At 42.3% G+C, this 8,508-nt stretch overlaps 1 long non-coding RNA gene across 1 annotated transcript; it reads left to right on the forward strand.

Moving 5' to 3' along the window:
* The first annotated feature begins 6,739 nt into the window (after positions 1-6,739).
* LOC119318174 lies at positions 6,740-7,542 on the forward strand. Its single transcript, XR_005153978.1, has 3 exons — positions 6,740-6,847; positions 6,943-7,190; positions 7,299-7,542. It is a non-coding gene; the product is annotated as an uncharacterized LOC119318174 (long non-coding RNA).
* The last annotated feature ends 966 nt before the right edge of the window (positions 7,543-8,508 follow it).

Below are 8,508 nucleotides of genomic sequence, written 5' to 3' on the forward strand. Positions count from 1 at the left end.
AACTAGCTTGATGCCAGTTTCTTTTAAAAAAAAAGTTGAGCCGACCAAGGGTTCAAGCGAACCTGCGAAAAGATGATCCAACAAACAGTGAACTAGCCTAACGAGCGCGAGCGAAATCTATTTTGGGGCCTCGACCCATTTAAGCACAAAGGCAGCACTACCATGCTAACCGACGCCGATTAGGAGGTCTCCGTGTGCAGGAGTATGCATATCGCTAAAAAAATGCATGCTGCATTTACAATTACGACATTTTTTCTGAACACGGTACAAACGCAGACACTCATATATACGCACACACACTCATTTCTATGAACGCACACACACACTGTATCGTTATAAGCATTTCTGAGAGACTGAGCCGGCACATCATTTTCAGATTGACGAAGTTGCCACAGACGCCTTCGTACTCGACGAGAACGTCTCCACCCACTGAATGCACATCGCCGGAAGGTCTGGAATAAATCTAGAAAAATGCGAACACCAATGTCAAGTCTGAGACTTGCACTCTGATGGGCATGGGATACCATTGTCCTTCTAACCATCTAACCACCGGTTGATTCATCACAATTATAATATTTTACTATTAGAATGCCTGTGCGTTGCTACGGGTCTTTTTTTATTGCATATATATACTTAAAACATCCTTTTCAACGACACTACCTTCAGACCCTTGTTGATGGATTTTTTTTAACGTCGATATAATCCCCTTAGTTAAACTTCTTCCATTTTATTGTGCTACATACATTGACTCATGGTGACTTGCGTTGTACAGATTAACTACAACACATGGATAAATATTATACCAAACATATACTAATTATCAAAGATTTCAATAATCAACATGGGTGGATGTCATACACGAGTCAGCGCCTTGCGGTGCTGATTTGGCACTTAAACAAGACATTTTTTTTCTCGAATACACTTAAACAAGACATAGTGTTACTACTTTTTAGTTCTTTAGACATTTCGTCGAAGGACAGCTCCATCCTCCATCATCATGTAATTCTATAATCTCAACCAAAATATTAGAAATTAGAAACTAATCAATTTTTGTAGACAACAGTGTATGGTATGCGCAAGATTCCATGTATGCTAATGGTATTACCACATGGATTAAAAATCAAGTAAAGTTGTATATCAAAACTGTATCTCCCCCAAATGTTTCATCTCAAGCTTACTATAACATAAAGGAATCAATAATTAAAGATTCATAATCATAACTAAATAGTGGGAATTCAAGAACGCTCATTATTCTATAGGGGTTCTCGAATGGCCACGATGCAAAACCAAAAGGACAAGCAAACCGTAGTAGTTTGTATGAAAATGATTACCGTCAGGAAAGAACAATTTTTTTTGAAAATTTTCCCTTTGGAAGTACTGACATGCACTTTACTTATTAATCTGAAAAACATGCACTTTACTGAGATATGAAAAATTGTGATACTGCGATAAAACTCTACGATTGAGTAGAAAATGACCAAAAAGGAGCATTCCATGTGCCTACATGACCTTACTTTTTAGAAATGTCACAAGCTGCTTTATAAAATGTCAAAAACAACTTACCTGCTAAGAGTACAAAATATCATCTACTATCTTATGAGTGTTTGGATTACAGAGCTCACCAGCATATGCATTCGACTCTACAGGTGTAGAGAATGAACTATATAAACTGAAGATTCATTACACATGAACCAGAAGTAGAACTAGTACAACCGGTCCTTCTATCTGTATGTAATGCATGGTTACGTCATTAAGCTCAATATACCTCATTTTTCACCGAAGTCAAGATCTATTGTGGATCAATGCAAGCAACTTCACTTTCGAACCTTAGATATAGAATGCAGTCCCTTGTCTACATAATTGCACAGTCAAAGTTGATTGCAATATTGATGCGTATCCCAAGAGCAGCAAAATCATAAGCTTCTGGGATTTGGCACTTGCCCAACTGATATAGTTCAAGCAAGAAAAACATATTCAGTAAACTAAAATGGAAACTTTTTAGAAAGTAGAGGGCTCGATGTTAAGCAATGGTTTCAGTTAACTATCAGGTTCGACCAATATTATGCTACCTTCTAATAACCATGGAAGATGAGTCAGGTCTCGATGAGATCATTCTTTACTATTATGGGCTTTTAGTATCGTTAGCAACATATAGAGAGGGAAACAAATAGATTGGTCAATTTTTTAATGTACCCATGTCTTGCCACGGACCAACAAGCATAGTATTTATGCATAGATTATTCTACGCTATTAAATGCATCGAGTGCAACATATATCTGGATTTTCACCACATAGCTATAAACACGAATGTATTTCTTTTGCTCCCACCTCCTCAACCAACATGTCCATCCGTTCCTCTTCGCTACCCCTATCCTTCCAAAATGTCACATGTGCTCATTGAGCAATGTTTATAATAATGGCACAGCAAATGGACAATCATATTAATCACCCCTAGTCAAGAAACGAGAAATCCTAAATCTATGCTTATTTCAAAGAAGATGGCCCTATCTTCTAATTTCATATACGTAAACATGACGTGTATTGATATAATCAAATTCACACATGATTTACTTAAAGGATTGCATTGAAGGAAACAAATGTTTGCATATTAATTACTTGTGAGGTCAAATGAAGTTTGAATCCTTTTGTAGGTTGCATCTTCACCTCTTCATTGAAAGGTAAAATATTTTTTTGCAATGACTCGGATGCTCCTAATGCTATTGAGTTCACACAATTTCAAGAAATGTCAACAACTATTTTATGTTAGTTGATCTCTAACTTGTCAACAAGACTATGCATACCAAATTATTGAATAATTCTAGTGAACAGTTTGATTATGTGAACAAATTAGTGTCAATTGCTGCTACTTTGAGTAAATATGACATTTTGTGAGTTAGCCGACATAACAATCTGCTATCAAATTTCTCAGCAGATTACTACAAAATCTGGAGCACTCATGCTGACACTTCATCAAGGTTTGAGGTGGAAAAAATAATGAGATAGCCACACCATGACACTAAGTAGTGGTGCATCCATCCCTGTAGCAGGACATAAGTGCGCCCTCTCACAGTCTTGGCATGTGTACTTCTTCGTACATTGAATAGACCGGATGCATACTGTGGCGGGGAGGAGGTTGTACCATGTAGGATTTGGAAGAGGCTGCAGCTGGGGACATGCTTGTAGATGACCAAATTCTCCTCCTTGGAGTGGCAGCACGGCTTCGAGCCCCGCCATGTTTCTGTGCCGGAGCTTGTGCGGGAGGAGGACAAAAAAACCAGCCGAAGGTGGGAGGTGGGATGAAAAAACCCATAGAACGGAGACTACCAAATGCTCCATTTGGAGTAGAGATAAGGAATTTTCTCATTGTGATACGAGATCAGTTAGGGCGTGGCTTCGACGGTTGTGTTTTTTTCCTAGTGGAGCTAAGTATGGAAGGGGATCGATGGGAGAAATAAATTGGAGAGGGAGGTGATCTGTTTGGAAGGTGATCTCATGTTTATGGTATTATTTCTGAATTCTTAATTACCAAATATTTAAATGATTGACTTGAATCAACACCTGCCAAAGCAAACATATTCACAAATTGTTCGGGGGCTTAAAAAAGACAATTTCAAAAACAATTTGTGAAATTTGAAAAAAATTCAAAATTATCAAATTACAAAAATGTTCAGCAATAAAAAAAATCTTCACTGATTCAAACAATGTTTGTGAATTCCAAAAAACATATTCTTCCAATTTCAAAAAATATTCGTCAATTGAAAAATATATATGATTTCTACAAATGTTCATGAATTTCTAAAAAACTATTTGCGAATTTGAAAAATGTTCATCTTTTAGAATAAATCGTGTGTTAACTAAACATTCAGGAAATCAAAAAGTATTCACCAATTTGAAAGATGTCCACGAAATGTGAAGAAGAAAATAAAAGACAAAAGAACATAAAAAAGAGAAAACGAAAACGAAAGTAAAATTTTAAAAAGCAAAAGAAAAAAAAGAAAAGAAACATAAAAAATAAAAATAAAAATATAAGAGAATTTAAAAAACAGAAAATTGCTCTTTTTGCAAAAATGTTCTCCACGTAGCTTCCCTTTCAATATTATTCCCCATTTCAATAAATGTTCACCGACTCAAAAAGTGTTTGCGAGTTTGTACAAAAATGTTTCCAATCAAAAAATGTTCGTCAATTGGAAAAATGTTCATGATTTCAAAAAATATTCGTGAATTTGTGAAAAACTATTTGCAAATTGAAAACCTTTCCTATTTTCAGTAGATGTTCGTGTATTTGAAAAATGTTCATGAATTCAGAAAATGCTCATAAATTTTAAAGATATTCACTAAATAGAAAAAGGAAAAACAGAAATGAAAATGAAAATGAAAATAAATAACATGAAAAAAAATTAGAAAACGAGGCTGAAAATAAAATTAAAAAGAAAATAAGAAGGAAAAAAAGAAAATAATAAAACCAAAAAGAAAAAAATATGGCGACCTATGCGCTAAATATTGTTTCTGAGGAAAATCATGGTCTCTTTGTTGCATGATAATATATGGTACAATTGTAGTTTTATTCGGCTGCAACAATTAGATATATCGACCATGAGCTAACAATAAAACACTTTTTAGAAAATTGTGAGCCTTCATATTGGACATCCTGCCTTCATGAATAATCCGGACCTCTTCAAAGTCCCGACGACAGATGTTAATCTCATGTACAATTTGGCTATAGATACCTTTACTTCCTCCATTAATCTGTTTAACTACCGCTTCTGCGTCACATGCAATAATAAGCCTCCGAAGGTTCAGATTGACTGAGAGGGAAAGAGCCTCCAAACATGCGTTCCGGGGTCAACACAGCTGTCAATGATGTGTGCGGACGAGCCAAGGTAAACTCCTTGGGCGTCTCGGCACACGGCCGCCGCCGCACCCTTGCAACTGTTCTTGCCTATTCCTACATTTACATTAATTTTGAGCATACCTTTCATTGGAGGGATCCACTTTGGCACCTGCACTGACCGTGGACCTATGCGCCAAATAGGAATTGCCTTTATGCATTCACATGAATATGTCACAGATTTTATTTTTTGAGGCAAATATGTCCCAGATAGTATTCACCCATGGCCATGGCCTAAGTGCACAGAGTAGCACTGTTAAAGCTTTCACTAAATCTTTTGGCCCAAAAGCCGATGTGGCAACGGAGGCCCAGGATAACCCAAGGTATATATATGTGCAACCGAAGTCCCACCCGAAAATGCTGGACACGGATCGGTTTGAGCGATTCACAATGGAGACGGCAGCCGCCGCCGCCCCTGCAGGCGGCGACCGGCTGAGCAATCTCCCAGACTGCCTCCTCCACAGCGTGCTGTCGTGCCTCCGCTCACGGCAGGCAGTGCACACGAGCCTGCTGTCGCGCCGGTGGAGGCACCTGTGGCGCGCCGTGCCGTGCGTCGACGTCGACCATCGCGACTTCTTCTTTGACGAGCCGCAACCTGTGGCCCCGGGCCATGGCGCTTCCGACGCGGCCATGGGCGCCTTCAGAGAAGCGCAGAGCAAGAGGGCCGCCAGGGAGAAGAAGCAGCGGCGCGTCTTGGAGGACTTCGCGGACGCCGTGCTGCCCCTCAACGGCGCCTGGCCCCTCGACGCCTATCGGCTGCACATACGCGACGACCTGCATCTCCGCAAGGCCATGGACCGGTGGATCCGCCGCGGCCTCGCGCGCGGCCCGGCCGAGCTCTGCGTCGCCTTCGACTACGACCACCATGGCGCCGGCTACAACAGCTGCTGGAAGGATCCTCCGGCCTTTGGCTTCAGCATCTTCGACGGCGCCGTCACCGGCCGCCTAAGGAGGCTGTCCCTCTCTGGACTGGTCCTGCTGCAGGGATTCCCGGACGAGCTGAGGTCCGAGTGCCCTCTCCTGGAAGACCTGCAGCTCGTCAACTGCCAGTGCATTACGCAGTTCCTCCCGGGCAACAGGCGCAACATCATCCGGATCGGCTCCCGCTCCCTCAAGAGGTTGGTTATCGAGGGCGTGTCCAGCCTGCACCACCGCCTGTGCCTCACCGCTCCCACCCTTGTTTCCTTGAACGTAGACACGCCGGTCGCCGTGGAGGATGAGATTTGGTCCCTCGCCGTGGCGTCCATCTCATGCCATGCCGGCGCACTCATTCTCCTGAAATCGCTCCGCAGCGCCACAGCTTTGGAACTTCGGAGATTCACCACATGGGTATGTGCCCTGCCTACATGCATGCGTCATATCCTTTGTTATTCATACATACGGCTTTTATAAAATGTTTACCTATGACTACTGTAGCAATCCGAACACCGTTAGCAAAAAAACGTGAAGGTTGTTGTTGTTGTTGTGAGCAAAATGAAGGTTCTGTTCCTGTAGAAACTTGCGCCTACAGGAATAGGATTTCCGTTCAAGTTTCACAAACTTTGATTCAGTTTTTTGAGAAAAATATTTTTATCAAATATATACCATATGAAAATATATTACATAACCAGTCTAATGGTATTGACAAGTAATATGGATTGGAGGGAGTATAAAAATTGCGCAAGGTTTAGAAGTGCTTTAAAGAAGTCTATAATCATCAAGCCCCAACTGCTAGTTCCCTCAGCATCTGTGCATCTTTGTGCATCTACTCTTTATGTCTTTGTGCATCAACTGATCTGTATATGTTGTATGGTTTAAATCCAGGCATTGGTCGAGGAGGAACAGGAACTATTCCACGAGTACCATAACCTGAGGACATTGGTCCTGACTGAATGTGAGATTGGGGATGGATGCCAGGTTGTGGCGCACGTGCTAAAGAGCATCCCGAATCTGGAGAGACTCGTGCTGCAAGATTGCATGGTGCAGTATCTATTTTCAACTAATTAATACAGTATGTATTTTACTGCAATTAATCGAGGGCTGTGGTTTAATTCACTACTATCATCTTACTACAGATCTCAGGGAGTTGCATGATGGCCAGCCGCCGAGGCGCAGCACTCCGCGGGTGCTGCGAGAACCTCAAATCCATACGAGTCAAGTATGAAGGGCACGATGTCGCTCATGTGCCGGTTGCCGCGTTGAGGGGAAATCAAAGGATGCAGTCAAGCTACACCGCGGGGAAAGACCAACCAGTTCCGTTGAGTGGCGCCACTGGCTGAAGCGTATCGCCTTGTGCAGCAGCCACGCAATTCACCTCAGCCAGGTCATGACCTTTCACAGTTCAGTAGATCCTATGCGTTTTGTATTCCAACTCCAACCTCCATCATATATATGTACTGTGGCATATATTGATTCTCCACTGGCTCTGCAGCGATATGTAGCTTCCATCACCACTGCGCCTGAGTCCGATGAGGAGCACGAGTCCACTGCATGGAAGCACCGTGCCGGCAAGAAGCATGCCAGGGACAGCGCCATCAAGGCACGCCGAAGGGGGCGCCTAGACCGGTTCTGAAAATTGATCGACCCACAAGGTGGACAACCTAATAAGCAGTGCACTGCAGACTGAACCCGGCCTTCAGGCCTTTTGGGATCTCACCGGTCTCTAGGTCGGTTTGTTGGCGAACATTAATTCGCCTGCTAGTGACATTTCTTCATGTGTGTGCCATGAAATAAGTTTTTCTTCGTGTCCTATTGGAAGCATTTTATTCATTCCATGGAAGCATTTTTTTTTTCATGTTGTGGGTCCACTACCCATTGTCCATCGTGTGCTCCGTGTGACACGGTCACACGATAGGCTTGTAGGTTCCATGCAACGCATGGCCTTAGTCCAGACCACTCCGGTGGCAACCTGCTCAGCATCCTAGATAAAATTGAGCATGTGTGTTAAGTAAGACAAAGTGGATCTTTGACAAAGGAACAAATGCTTGCTTGCAGTCACAACAAGATACAGACTTATAGAAACTACCATTTCTCTCATTTCGATATCTGGGTGTTTCTTTCCTCCATCTAAAAGCAGCTGGTAAAACATATCACAGTGTATATTGAAGAGTGCGGCAATGGATACCATAAGTGAAACCTTGGTGGCTTTACCGGAAAACTGCGCAATATAAGTGGATTTTGCAGTTTCGCGCGGAGAAGCTTGCAAGGCCTGCATATTGAAGCAACCTGACCTGATGTGCTCGTTTCTGTGTAGAAATTTTCACTTCTTCTTTTGAGGACGAGGTCCCCGTGAACGCCCACATCGCACGGATGAAGAGGACGAGGAGTGGATGAGGTCCCGGCGAACGACCACATGGCGAACGTCCAAGGTGGCGAAGAGAACCACGCCGGCGAAGAGAACCCGAAGGGGCTCCTGAACAGCTATGCCCACACCTACTTCCCAGAACCGGACGACCTGTATTTTGAGAGCGACCAAGAAGATGGCGATGATTTGTTTAATGTAAGTGATTACTAGCAAACATGCCCATGCGTTGCAACGGGAGAAAAAATATCATAAATTGTAGTCCTTTGATATTATAGCGGCTCAACGACGTGTCTAGTATATCAGTATTGAAACATCTAACTTTTGGTTTTACTATTAG

Source organism: Triticum dicoccoides, chromosome 6A (assembly GCF_002162155.2).
Source record: "Triticum dicoccoides isolate Atlit2015 ecotype Zavitan chromosome 6A, WEW_v2.0, whole genome shotgun sequence".
NCBI lineage: Eukaryota > Viridiplantae > Streptophyta > Magnoliopsida > Poales > Poaceae > Triticum > Triticum dicoccoides.